The 9,523-nt window shown below is 43.6% G+C and overlaps 1 long non-coding RNA gene across 1 annotated transcript; it reads left to right on the top strand.

Moving 5' to 3' along the window:
* The first annotated feature begins 4,136 nt into the window (after nucleotides 1-4,136).
* On the top strand, nucleotides 4,137-7,713 carry LOC137850077 (uncharacterized). The gene is made up of 4 exons (XR_011092242.1): nucleotides 4,137-5,194; nucleotides 5,277-5,416; nucleotides 5,755-5,833; nucleotides 7,349-7,713. It is a non-coding gene; the product is annotated as an uncharacterized lncRNA (long non-coding RNA).
* Nucleotides 7,714-9,523: the final 1,810 nt, after the last annotated feature.

Genomic DNA, 9,523 nt, shown 5'->3' with positions numbered 1-9,523 from the left:
TCTCCGTTGCAGCAGAATCCAGGGGGAAAGACCCATTACTGAAGTTTGGATGGCATGACATTTGTACTGCAAACACCAAAAAGTTTTAATTAAGTGGTTATCTCATACAGTCACTACTATAGGATCATGCTTATGGGGGTGCAGTCTGTCATATTTCTAAATGTGGTATTATTTTTTATTTGGATTAACTTTAGTGTGGCTACTCAGCCCCCTACCATGTATAATGCTCCCTTTGAGGGGGATGTATTTTATTCTCTATAATTACTGGTACAATCAGAGATAACATAACGCCAATTTTGTCTGAAAGTACACAGAAGCATGTACTGGCTCAGCCTTCAAACACGGAGCCGTGGTGCGGTGTGGTGTGGTGATAAGCAGTAACTAATCCTCTCGACATACAGACCACTGGAAAAAGAATTGGGTAAAACACGTGTGGGATTACAAGCACAGCCTATCAACTATGGATTTGTTCTAGGGTTTTTGAAATAGGACTGTAATAGCAGATTGTAATCTGTTTCAAACAAAAAAACAGGCCCCAAACAAAGATGGGGCCTAGCGGGACGTCTGCTGAGCTGCCTGGAGCAGGCAGCAGGGCTGCAGCGTGCCAGCCCACCCGTCCCTGTGGCAATTCCTCATCGCTTACACTGGGACAGGTTCATCTCTTGGCTGGTTTATAGTCAGAACTGAAAACTTCCCAAATGTTTCACAGATAGAGGGTGTGACCTAACTTCACACAGCTCGGTGCCAAGAAGTTTTTGTGCCACGCCAGTGGTAGCTAACAGGGTGTGCATCAATGTCACCAAGAGTGTCTGGAAGGCCTTTCAAGCTTTCCATAAGGAAGAAGCTGATATTTTCTGTCAGTCCTTTTGTCACTGACCCCATGCCCTTGCTATAAGGCTCTCATTTGTCCCCTTGTGACCCTGTTGGGGTCGGGGCCTCCTCGGGCAGCCCAGGACAGTGGCCAGCCACAATTCAGTGGTTGTTCACGCCAGGTGTCCTACACTTCCTTGCTGCCCACAGCCAAGAAAATAAGTTTTCCCAAGAGAAAGGAAGTGACTGCACCTGCTGCATTGCCTGTGTGTGTCCATGACAGAACAGGTACCTGAAGCCTGGCCTTGCAATCCCCAAAGCACAGGGTGCTGGTTCCCTGGAGCCTGCTCTCCGTGGGATGGCTGTCCCATGGGTGGGACAAATGTTCAGGTAATGAATCACAGATGCCAGATCATCGGGCACCTCTGAGAGAAGGTGTGTAGAAGTTTCCTTCACAAATATCTTTTTAGTATTGGAGTAAGGTGGAGAAACAGTCCAGCTGTCACTTGCGTTAAACCCAAGTATCCAAGTAAAAACGTGTGACATCCAGCCTCCCTCCAAGGTTTGGTTACAAGGACGTCAAGAAGTATCTGGCATCAGAATGTCATGATGTGTTGGAAAAGGAAAAATTAGTGTGGCAGTAATTGAGTGGTGACATTATCTGCACTACAGTCTGAGGGAGAAGACGAGCTTTTTGACATCAGCTATTTTAAGGTTTTTGACCTTTGCTATGTTGCACACGCTTGGTTCTATATGATGTGATGTCTGGGACAAGCATATCGGTCCTTGTCAGCAGCGTTCACTCACACATTACGTATTGTGGGCTATTTCATCGAGTTATAAATATCTGTCTTGTAAATATCTATTTCAATCAATTTAGGAAGTTTGACAGAGAGACGCAGCACAGGCTACATGATCAGTCATGAACAATTTTGAGCAAGCAGACACAAGATTCCTAAAAATGCAAAGTGAAGTCTCCTGGGACTGTCTTGGTCTTTCACCAAAATACAGCTGATTTAAGTTCTTGGCAACTTACTTGTTAGAGCTGATGCGAAGCTGGTGAGCTGTGATGTTATAGAATTTAATTTTTAACTTGGGGCTACACCTAAACCTATAGTATCAAATGAGCAGCATTTGAGGTGTTGGAGCCTCACCATCCTGAGCTCTCTCTTTAGAGATCCCCTGGGGGGATCTATTCAGCTTTCCCTTAGAGGTGCAAATATTTCCTTATCAGGATTTATTATTTTGGGTGCTTAGTTTTGGGTGGGATCAGCCCAGGTCTGGAGATCCCAACCAAGCTCAATGCCCCATTCTTACACACATTAGTGTCTGTAGTAAGGGACTACCCAAGCTGGAAGATTAACGATTTATGGGAGGGATGAAAGAGAGATTTGCCTAGAAGCTATGGAAGCCCATGGGAGGTTCAGCAAGATTTGTGTGCAGTGGTGTCCAAAATGTGCATCTTGCATGCCTCTCCAGATACAATTTATTTTTTCTCTTATAAAAGACTGTTCAAGACTGCAAGCTATACATTTTACAGAAAAGAGCCAGAAGGGAAAATCTGCTTTCTTGTAAAACACAGGTCAAAGCACTGCAGCCGATTGTTCAGAATCAAATTTGTAGTTTTTAGTTAAGCTGTAGCATCTCTTTATGACATTAAATTCCCAAAGTAATGTTGAATTCACCCTTTCTGGAAGTAGGAGAATTGATTTTTATTTTTATTTTATTTTATTTTATTTTATTTTATTTTATTTTATTTTATTTTATTTTATTTTATTATTTTATTTTATTTTCATGAGCTGCTTTTTGGTCATATAAAGAGTGAATAGAGAAAGTTACAACTCAGAGCTCTCTGAGAGTTAGCAGCCTCCAGGAGCAGGTTCCCATGCCCTTCAAGCCTGGTGTATTTTTGTTAAGCCACCAGCTGGGAACAGTTGTGATATTTTCATCTTAAATGTAGGACCTGGGGTCAGCATCACCAAACTCAAGCTTATTACATCACCGTATTCAAAATAAACTTTATTTCTCCAGCTGATCTCCAGCTGATCTCCTCGGCTGTTGATACCAGCAGCAGAGCTGATGCAGCACGGCAGGAAGATCACTGCGGCTACAGCAAAGAGAATACCTACCCACTGCATTGGGTGGCCAGTACTTACACCACTAGTGACTGCAATTTTTTGCATCTGAACTGAGAGAAAATCAAGAGGGAAAACCTTTTTAGCTGGAAGGAAGCTGGCCCATGTCCCCACCAGTGGGAGATGTGGGAGGAGAAATGCATTCTGCACATTCCTGCCTGCTCTCCCATCTCATGCTGCACCTTCCCCAGGCAGCTGAAATGAACCTTGGATTGGATGTGAGAACATCTCTTTATATACCAGCAAAGAGTTGTGAGATCATCTCTAGATCCTTTTTCAAAATAGGCTTAAATATTTATTTGCATCAGGCAGTGCTGACTGATTGGGAGTTGTGTGCATGTGTGTGTGTGTTGCTTCACTGTCTCAGACCAAGTTTTTAAAGCAGAAAATGTATTTAGCTTCTCTGTTTCCAAAGGCATAAAAAGTCTGGGAATAAGTAGGTAAAAATGATGTAATAAAGGTGTATTTTGTTCTAATAAATCACTGTGTCAGAACACCCAGAGTATTCCAAGACAGCAGATAATGAATACTGGAATTACAGTACAAATAACATCCCAAGAAGGCATTAGAGAAGACGAACAAAAAAAAAAAAAAAAAGGCATATTATTATTGTACAAAAAAAAGTTGCCATGTTTATTTAAGAATGTTAAATTGATTTTATAGAAATACTAAGGGTGATTTTGTATCAAAGGCTGGAAATAGTGCAATATCCCCAGAAATGCAGGTCACAGAAAATTTATGTAAATAGCAGCTAGCAAAAGCCATTGCAACTCTCCAGGTATATTTTTGATGCTACAGCAGTCCAGGTCGATGTTGCTGCTCTTCAGCACCATCTACTGACACCACACCTAGTTATTTTGATTCTGCACAGAGCACTCTGACAGTGCGCCTTCCAGAAGTCAACGGTGTAACTCAACAGTGCGTGGCTGAGAGGATGGCAGCAAACAGGTTAAACGTGGCAGACAGAGGACTGCACACGAGCATGGATGCCAGTCAGTCCTCCACAAAAGACGGGTTTTGCTTTAATGGATTATTCCTGTTTTTTAAGAAACCAGATATCTCGTCCACACATGGATCTTTGTAATGAAGTGAGGAATGTTTTACATTTTAGTCTCAAACTATTGAGCCACTAAAACACCCCATCCTTGAAAAATTAACTAACATGACAAAAAATTATAAATGATTTTTAATTATTACTCCAAGCTTGCTTGGAGTAGAAAGCGTCAACCGACCTTAAACAAGCCATTGCTTCTGATGATAATATGTATGTGTGCATAATGTTTGTGCCCTGGAAAAATCAGTGAATATTGAAAAGCTGGACCAGTGCATGATATCACTGGTATTTTTGCTTTGCTGAATTATCTGCAGCAGAGCTCCTTCCAATCAGTCACAAGGAGACTTCCACGCTCTTTGAAGCTAAAAAATCTGTGTAATTCGTCTCCCTCTGCCATAGTGCAAGTGCCTGTTGGACTTCCCTGAAGAAATTACTTTCATTTAATAAAGTTTATACACTGCATGTGCTCAAAAATAAATAAATAAATAAATAAAAATCCTGCTTGGTAATCCTATCTCTTGTAGCATCCATAAATTAATTTGTTTCTTGAGAGCAAGAATGATTTATAACTCACAACAAAACAGAGCATGAGCATGAGCAAATTAAGAGGAGCATTCAGGCAGTTGGAATGCAATTACAGCATAAATGTACATGCCGTGTTAATGCGATATTAAGGTTATGAATTTAGTCAAACAGGAATCAGCATTCACAAAGATATGGTGCCTTCCTCCCTACAGTATTTGTCTAGTTGTGCAGACATGAGAAACGTCTGTATTACTGAAAAACAATCAGAGGGCTACCTATGACTTTCATATGTGCAGACTCAAGATGCCATTTTATCTCTGAGCTGCACCAGCTTGTGAACGGTGACATACACTTTGCTCCACTGAAGAGATATGGCTTTTATTCTGGTTGCTTTCCTTAGTCTAAGTCATTGGGCAGGAAGGATCTGCCTGCTTGGCTTGCACAGAAGCACGAGGATGCTGCTGTGCCCACCGCCAGGCCTGGCAGGAGCCACAGGCCCAACCCAGCTGAGACGTGCAATGGCTGGGATGACTGGCTTTGGGTCTTAGGTTCCAGCTGAGGGTCATCTGCCAAAGGGAGGTGTCCCTCGGGCTCTGCAGAGGGCAGCCACTGCAGCAGTTGGGGTGTCATGCAGCACCACCTGGTCTGTGCTCATGAGGACGGGGTGAAGGTACGAGGCTGAAAATCATCTTCACATGCCAGTTAAACATGGGCCCAGCCTCACTTTTTGAAACCCCCTTTGAAATACACAGGTGATGAATTCTACTGAAAGGGATTTGCAGCAGCAGGAAAGGCAGAGATGAGGCCCATGCAATAGGATTTGGAGCCACATCAGCCTTCTGGCCTGCTGGGGACCCATTGCCCATTCCCCTGTGCTGTTCAGGGGGAGGAGGTAGGTGAGGGTGGATGTGGAGAAGGTGTTTTTAGCTTGTTTTTAGTTCTTGCTAGTCTAGTCTGCTAGTCATAGACAATAAATTATAATTATTAGTTAATATAATTATTTCTAATAAATATAATTAATAAATGTTATTAATCTCCCTATGGTGAGCCTGTTTTGCCCGTGACAGTAATTATTAAGCAGTCTCCCTGTCCTTATCTCAACCCTTGAGCTCTTTCAATTGTATTTTCTCTCCCTTTTCCTTTGAGGAAGGTGAGTGAGAGAGTGGTTGTGGTGGAGCTCAGCTGCCCAGCAGGGTAAAACCATCACACTTGGTCTGTTCAATTTTCTAGCACAAGTGGAAGAGCTGCAGCTTCTACCAGAGGATTTGCTTCTGCACAGAGAAAGGCATTGATGGTTTCATAGAAGTTGGTACGTAGCAGGCTCTGGGAAACACCAAAAGATCACCACATTAAGTCTTTGCCTTGTATTTCCTTTTTTTTTTTTTTTTTTCTTTTCCCTGATATGCTTGGTATGAATATAATTCTTGCCACATGCTGTAAAAAAACAACTTCTTCTTGGGGAGGTTGGTCCACCAGGAAGGAAAAAGAAAAGGAATTCTCCAACTAGGTGTCTCTTCACACTCAGACTTGCAGTAAGTATTTTTCTGGGGAACTAAAAAATGTCACATACTGTGGCTGGTGCTCAGGTTCTGGTTTCCTGGAAGGGAGCTCTGCTGAAGTGGAGCAAACTGCATCCAGTGGGGAGTGACACCGGATCCTGCCCATGTGGTGTCCATATGATGTTTGCTTCCAAGTCCATTGCACAGTACTTGGTCCTGGTCTTCCCTGGTCTCTGTGGAAATCCTCAGTGGTTTTAGGATGTTAGTTATTATTTTGAGATTTCCTTTTGTTCACAGAGTCTGAAAAGGTGTGAAGGCTGAGTTGTAGTCCACCAGAAGAATGGTTTTATGTCCTCAAACTCAGGATGCATCTTTCAGGCCCTGACACATGGTTTGAGGGGCTGTCTGATGGGCAAGGTCTTCTAGGAGACTGCTGGACTCTGCCAAGGGCAATGGGAGCCCAGGCTGGTGCAGCCTTGCCCTTGCTGCCCATGTGGAGTGGTGCTTGAAGAAGCCCCTGCCTACAGGTGGTGTGACACAGCTCCTGTCCCTGTGGGTCAAATCCCTGCCTTAAAACTGAGCCTCGTGCACCTGCCTTCCATGAAGAGCTTCTAGTCTCTGCTCATCCTCCCCAAATTCGTCCGGGGAAGACCAGTCAGCACAGGACAGGATCTGATGGCCTTTGGTTTTATTTTCTGTGTTTTATCAGGTGAAAGCTGTGGTAGAGGTGAGCTGCACCACCAGATAGCTCAGGTGAAGTAGAACAGGGAGGGCCCAGCAGTTCTTCCATTGTCCAGGGTCTGGATGAGCAGAACAATCCTGTTGTGACACCATTTCAGGAGACTGAGTCCCACCCCACCCCCAAAACAGATGCCTTCTTAATGTCCTTTTCTCCCCTCTGCTGTGTCGTTTCTGCAGTGAATCTTTTGGGTGCCAGGAATCCGTATGTACTTCATCCAGGAACAAGCAGTGACGAGTGTTAGTGCAAACTTCATTAATGCCAGTGTGGCGACAGCCTCTTAAATGTCAAGCCCATGCGCATACCTGGGTCCTGCTTTCTTTCACTGAAGTCTATTTTTAGTAGAGGACAGGCGCTGGGTTTGGAGAGCACACTCCTCACCCCTTAATTCTGCTCTGCAAATTCTGCAAATTCTGTGGTGTCACCCAGTGGATTGAGAGAGCCACTTCAAAGACTCTAGTGACCTACTTTGACTATTGCTAATAAAACATTTTTGCAGTAAAATGTTGTGTCAAATACCCATCTGCATTTTCTTTAGGTGTTTGCAAAAGTCCTTGTAATTTCGTCTGTTGTCTCTCCTCTACAGTTTCTTCACAGGTTTTCTGATGGTGTTTGAACGATGGCTGGGAAAAAAGAAGGTACTGCATCGAGGGAAGGGAATGATTTATCCAAACATGAAAGACATTTCAAAAGACAAATATCCCATCCCAGACAGTTAACCTTAAGACTCCATTACAAGGATTATGGTCTACTAAGAGCTGGCAACTTTTTGTAAAGAAAAAGACCTTTCATCTCTGTACTAAAAGAAGAGAATTTGAAGAACTGCTACCTTTTCTTTCTGCAAAAATAGTACAATAGTCTTTTGGTAGTATTGTAAGATGGCTGGTAGAATTTAGAGGCTTTTTTTTTTTTTAGCAAACTGAATTAAAATTGCTTTAAAGAAGACCTGAATTTTGCTTTTTAATTTGGTGATACTACTACAAAGTTTTCCACAGGGAAATTTCCCTAGTCCTTTGACTGCCAAATTAGCAGAAGTGGCAGATCTGAGAAATTTCATTAAAATAATCCAATATTCAATTTTGATTATAAATTGGGGATGTTGCACATTGAGTTACTTATTACTGGATCAGCCTATAGCCTCAAGGAAGAACTCGGAGGTTTGTGTCCTATATCCTGCAGACAAAGCTGATGGAGTGATGTCCCTGAAACCAAGTCCTTCACATGCTTCCCTTAAAAAAGGGAAGAGACAGCAGAAGATGGATGCCAATCTAATTTCTCCCAGCAAGTGACTGAACTATGGATGCTTTTTCCAGATGAGTTTTGTCACATGCCCGGTCATATTGATTAATGATCGCTAAAATGAACTTGTGCGTGCTGGTATCCCCTTTCCATGATAGCCAGGTTAGCCCTGCCTGACGGTGGACATCCTGGCTGAGGAAGCAGGGATATCTATGGTGGCTCCCAACACTGTGGTCAGGCAGGTGGGATGTGGCCCCTTGGATGAGCACAACCTCTGTTCCCATAACCTTCCCCCTCTCTGGCTGAAGGCCAGGTGGACAGGCTCTTCGTTATGAAGATAACACATTCCTGTGCATGCTCTGGTGCTTGCAGTAAGGACAGAGCCCCACAGCAGCAAAGCCCTGCAGCTGCATTTGCACAATCTCATGCAGTTCCAGCTCTGCCTGGCCTGTGGCAGCTGTTGGTCCAGCCCGGTGTGGGGATGCAGTGGGGCTGTGTCCCTCTGGGACTTCTTCTCTTCCAATTAAGCTTCTGCATGCTGTGACCTCTGTTTCAGTAGTAAGCTGATCCTCTGGCGGGGCATTCAGTTGGAAATTAATTAGTGGAAGCAAAATGTTGTAAATGCATACAGTGTTAAAATTTTATTTTAATAACCTAGTTAATAATTTCACTTCTTCAAGCAAAGAAGGAAAGTAGTGTAAATTCCAGTGCTTTGATCATGTGGTGACGTTTTGATGCTAACTTGCTAAGATAAGGATCTGAACTAATAGTGTGATACAAAAGCAAGCCGAAGGTAATATTGTCGTTTTGAAAGTGCCCCATTTAGAATATGGACCAGTCACCCAAAAAAGACCAGTGCCCCAACATGATGCCAGGTAGGTGCTATACCACCAGGAGGGGAGAAGGTGTACGCATCTTTATACGGGTGTGGAGCTCTCAGGACTGTTATTTTTCTGTTTAGGCTGTGCCAGGAGTAGAGTCTTCTGGAAATTTCACTGCTGCAGACAGGACTATGATCCAGTGCAGGAAAATGCCCCCTCGTACACCACTGCTCAGCCGAGGCAGAACATACCCAGAAAACCACATTTCTGTTCTAAGGTATAGCAACATTTCAGTTCTATGTGCTTATTCTTTCATTCTTCTTCCCTGAAAATGTATCCAGACTATCTCCTTCCAGAGCTTCACCATCTGCTGGTGACACCAAATATTCTTTTTGCATTTTGAAATGGCCTAATTGACTGGAGGCCGCGTTGCAGTGACAGGGCTGCAGGCAAGCGCTGCTCTGGGTGTCTGAAGAAGCCGCAGGAGTCAACAGAAGCACTTCCTTCTCATCTAAAACCCAGCGAGCATATTCCTGGGAGGGAATAATGAGCTTGACCATTTACACTAGCACTTACGTGAACCCATTTAACACAAGCCGTGGAGCGCAGGAGCTCCGGCATACCAATGCCCTGCATTTGTGTTCAGTGCTGGAATCTGTGCTCAGCAGATAATGACACAAACAATAGACGCCTGTGTTCAG

The sequence above is a fragment of the Anas acuta genome, chromosome 1, assembly GCF_963932015.1.
Source record: "Anas acuta chromosome 1, bAnaAcu1.1, whole genome shotgun sequence".
Taxonomy (NCBI): domain Eukaryota; kingdom Metazoa; phylum Chordata; class Aves; order Anseriformes; family Anatidae; genus Anas; species Anas acuta.
The sequence above is the reverse complement of the archived record's forward strand: the minus strand, read 5'-3'. Positions and strand labels throughout refer to the sequence as shown.